We start from the raw sequence: 5,147 nt of genomic DNA, 5'->3' as shown, positions 1-5,147 counted from the left end.
CTGGTGTGTGAGCGCTTGTGAAAATGTCAGTGATGCAGAGAGTCTGTGGACAGACGAGCTGCCGTGTTCAGAAAGCTGAGGCATTGACAAATACACAGTGGCTGTGTGCCTTATCAAATTAACAAAACGTTGTTTACACACCGTCATGTCTGTGTTTCCACACGGAGCGTCTGAGGCCGAGCCCAGCGGGGACGAGGTGGAACACCTGAACACCTGAACTCCACAGAGCTAAAAACAGAAATAATACGACAGCATGTTAAACTCATTAATAAACCCTGATGACAAACATCTGACAGTGTTAGTCGTAACAGCAGCAACAGCCCCAGGGTGCATTTTGTTGAATATAATGATGACAAAAAGTATTCATCAATGAATGAGCGTGCAAGACCAAAAAACAAACAAATAAAAAAAAAAAACATGCTTTGAGGGGTCAGATACATGGACAAACTTTACTTTTGATATGAAGAACAGAAGAACACAAGATGCTGTACTGAAGAATGTAGATCATTCTGTGTGTAAAAGCCACTTGCAAATAATTTTGTAAGGAATTTAAAATGTGAAAAATGTGGATAATGATTCAGAAGAATTAGATTAGAGCTTTTACTTTTATCAACTGAAACCTCGGAAGTTTTTGTCGACATAAAGCAGACTAAAATTAACTAAATTCAAACGACTAAAATATGACTACTGTAAAACTAAAATGCGTTGTACTCACAAGACTGACCTCTTCTATTGGTGGGTTTGTCAGTGCCGTGTGGCCGAGCTTTGTCCTGTAGTTTAAATTTACTTTATTTGAAATTCTCTCTGAGATCCGGACTTTTCCAAAGATCCCAAAGCCGCCGCTGAACTCCAGAGGAAAGAGTCCAGAATGATGCTCAGGACAGCCAGAGGATTTCTGCTGAATGTGACAGTGCAGACGTAACACAATGGCATTTTTTCAATATAAATTTAAATGCAGCCTTTCAGCTCCCAGATACAGGCCATGTGAATGACATCGCAGTACAATCTGAAAAAATAATAATAATAATAATAATTCCTGGTGTGAGTTTATGAAACCATATTAAAACACAGGCAGCAGCAAAAAGAGCAACACTTACACTTTTCACACTCTGAACTTCTCCTTCTGTGACCCAGTGACCACACACACACGCACACGCACACACACACACACACACACACACACAGTTACTATGTGTGGCACTGCTGACTGACTTATCGGAGGCGTTTCACAACACTGAAGCGTCTGTGTGTTTCTTTTCTCAGAAAGTGCAGATTTAGCTCATGGAACAACTGATTTGATTTGCTGGACGTTCATCCAGAACCTCCCACACTAAACTGTGTTTTCATCCCTCCAGCTGGCTTTAGCCACCAAAACCACCTGGTTAGGGTTGGACAAAGGTGAGGTCTGGACATGAAAACCACTTGGTTATGGTAACATAATGTAGCGTATGTAATATTTCCAACAAATGAACACCACGGGCACTTCACTCTGAACTCGAACTTGGTTGCCTGGTTGAGAGCCGGCTGTCTGACCGGCCGCTGCCCCGACTATTAAACTTTCATGTGATATGAACAAACAAATGTAATCCAATTACAAAACATGTTCCTTTAACTTAAAATGCAGTTTCGTTTTATGGCAAAGTTATTTTTAGTCAACCAATGAGATTATTCCTGCGTCTGAGAAATGTAGAGCTGATGCTGCGTTTGAGATCTCTCGGGGAGTGGGAGAAGCCTCAAGTCCCATTAGAAAAAGTGCTCTCAAACGCCCCCTCACTCAGACTCCTGGACAACTTTTTAATCCGGCCAAAATACCAAACAGAGCGCTTCCCAGCTCCCACCATGTCCTGAACCCAAGGCACCACTACAATCTGGGGGAAATGTGGGAAATTTTTTTTTTCTTTCCTGAAGACTCATAACTGAGAGTTTTTAGGAGAAATGTGGGGTTTTTTCATCCTCCACAGTGAGAGCATGCCACACACCAGAGCCAAATTATAGAAAACCACAGCTTGAAATCAGCCAGAACCGCTCTGACATCAAAGATCTGACTCTTTTCTTCTGCATTCTATTGTGTTCTGTTTCTATTTAAGGAGGCCGAGGTTTTCTCAGCAGGCCGAGGCTGTTGAGCAACTCGCTGCTGCTTCCTGCCGCCTGTTACGCAATACAACAAGAACTACACAGTGACACGATATTCCATATCATCTTCATTCCCTCCATAAATTATTTCAGTGATTCTGTTCACGTTGTCAGTGTTGGGAAACAACCATGACGGACACTTAAGAGGTGTGTGTGTGCACGTGTGTGTGTGTGTGTGTGTGTGTGTGTGTAGCCTGGAACTTTTTGTACCCTTGGGTGAACCAATCCATAATCCACCTTGGTTATATTTGAGTTCATTACACTGAAACAGGGAAGGGAACTTTGCAGAGCAGGCAGAGCTTCCTCAAAAACTTGAACTCAAACACCCCCAAGCCCCTCCCACCCTCTTCAAAGCCCCTCCCACCCCTCCAAGCCCCTCCCACTTGAGATTCATGCTGCGTTCATATCCTCGTCAGATTCATGGGATTATTCGGAAGCTGCCACTTCCTGGTTTATGAAAAAAAAAAAAAAATAGCGTTTGCATTCATGTGCTTTGTATCTCCAATGCAGGGAGGTTGTTGTCATTAGCTTAATAAGCTAATTAGCTTAATGCATTAATGACAAGAAGGCTAGTTTTAGGCAACCACACTTTTCACTATTTTATTAAAACTGAAAAGAAAGCATTTTTGGCTGTGGCTCACTGAGCTTTTATCAGATCACAGTTCTTGTGAAACTCATGTTACATGTAGAATTATGATTTAAATAAAATACCAGAGCTATGCTAGGCTAAACTAAGCTAAAGTACCAGAGCTACGCTAGGCTAAGCTAAATTTGCCTGGGGAGGGCAAGTCAGGGTGCGTGGCAGCAGTGCACGATACCTGTGCACAAGACGTGATTGGACTGAGTTAGCCACGCCTCCATAAGGTGATTGGCTGTCACATCAGGACGGATTTTAATAAATGAGATTCAAATCACAAGACTTTTTTTTCTCAGTTTGGCTCAGAGTCTCTGAGGAGATTTATCAAAATTATGGAGGAAAAACTTTCTTCTTACACAAGCTTGATATGATTTGTGGACCTAAAGCAAGCACATAAATGTGTGTGTGTGTGTGAGTGTGAGTGTGTGTGCAGAAGTGTGTGTGTGCCAACAGAGTGTAGATAAGCAGATAAGTGGAGCAGAGCTGTGCAACAACCGTGATGATGATGAAGACAGTGATGATGGTGATGATGAAGGATGAAACCGTTTGTCCCAGGACGAGCAAGAGAGAGAGAGAGAGAGAGAGAGAGAGGTTGTGGTAATAAGATGTAGTGATAACACAGTGGCGTGTGTGTGTGTGTGTGTGTGTGTGTGTGGACACAGTAAAGCAGCTCCTCTGTGATAAATGATCATGATAACCTGCTGTCAACCTTCTCACGTTCCTCAACACGGTCTCCTTCGCCCCCCACCCACCACCCCCCCTACACACTTACACACACACACACACAGAAGGCCCCAGGCGTCCATGTTGGAAGAACACCATGTAATTCCAGGCCTCAGCTGTCAGGCAAAACATTGACTTCCAAACTTTTGTCCCGAGTCCAGCACATTTCGTCTGTGGGGTTAAAGCCATGGAGTCTCTATATCATCATCATCATCATCATCATCTTCCTCCCTGTCCCAGTCTGTGAGCGAAGCTGCGTTTTCATCCTCACTTTTCTTTCATAAACAGGACTGGAGCTGCTTTTTGGACAAATTCCTCTTTCCCCGACGTCCCCAGACTGAGACCAGATGTTGGACACCATCTTCTCCTCTGGACGTCCAGTGGCTCACTTCCTATGGGTAGCATTTCCTGTTAGCTTAGCATAAAGACTTGAAGTCTATGGGAGTCATTAGCCTGGCTCTGTCAAAGTGAAACAATAAACCTTCCAGCAGCTCTGAAGCGGTCTGATTCACACAGAGGATCATGTGGATTTGAAGTCAGTTAGTGGTGGTTAGTTTTTTTTTGTTGTTGTTGTTGTTTTTTTTTTTTTCAAACAGATAGACAAAGCGGAGCATTTTGTTGGTTTTCTTGTGGAACAACATTATGGTAGTTTTTCTCACTGTCATGCTGGAAAATTTCGCACCACTGCCGACCCTCTATCAGCCTGTGCTCCACATCAACACCAGATGGTTTTCCATCCACCTGTTTTTATTTGCATTTTCAATTTGTGCATTTAAAACCTGAATGGAAGCACTAAAAATTTGAAAAAATCCCCAAATATCGCAAAAAACGTTTTTCCACTTGGGAGAGCTGAAAAAGTTGATGTATCGATAAAAAGAAAATGTGAATAAGTTGCTATGGAAACAGGTTTAGTGAATAAACAGTGACGTTCATCATCACACAACTTCCACTCCACTGGACAGAGGAAATATGGCGGCCGACGACAACAACAGCCGGTCTGTTTGGACAGAAGAAGAGACTTGAACTTTTCTTGAACTAATTAAAGAAAACAACATCAATGCTGTACTGGACAGCAAACAACAAAGTTTTGATTTTTGACTGACGCACTTGTGACACGCCGTCACGCTGCGCCCTCTTCCTCTGCAGTGGTATAATGTCACCCGGCTGGCAAGTTAGCGCCACCTATTGCTCACCTCAATGAACCGACTCCAAATATTCACATAACAGTAATGGATGGAAACGTGCATTAATTTGCATTTTGTTTTGCTGATTTTCTGAAAATGTGGTTGAAATGTGTGATATATTTGGATGGAAACCCAACTAGTGTAAGTGGAACCAAGAGATTCACCGAGGAAAAATATTTTTTACAGGATAGATTATCAACTACAACTTTCACGAGTCTCACCTTGGCATTTCTTGGTTGTTCCAGTTCAGTAATCAAGCCAAGGTGGGTGGGACGTCCCACGAAACATCCCACAGGGAGGGACAGAGTGAGTGAATGACCATGACTATATTTCATCTCTCACACACACACACACACACACACACACCAGTGCGGCGGCACTGTGCCAGCTGCTGTCCAGTTGGTTTGGTGGGGCTCTGGCCGCTGTGGATCATTAATAATGTGTTCACGATAAGAGAGCGAGTTTGATTA

Source organism: Myripristis murdjan, chromosome 13, assembly GCF_902150065.1.
Source record: "Myripristis murdjan chromosome 13, fMyrMur1.1, whole genome shotgun sequence".
Lineage (NCBI taxonomy): Eukaryota > Metazoa > Chordata > Actinopteri > Holocentriformes > Holocentridae > Myripristis > Myripristis murdjan.
This window is presented reverse-complemented; position numbering follows the sequence as displayed.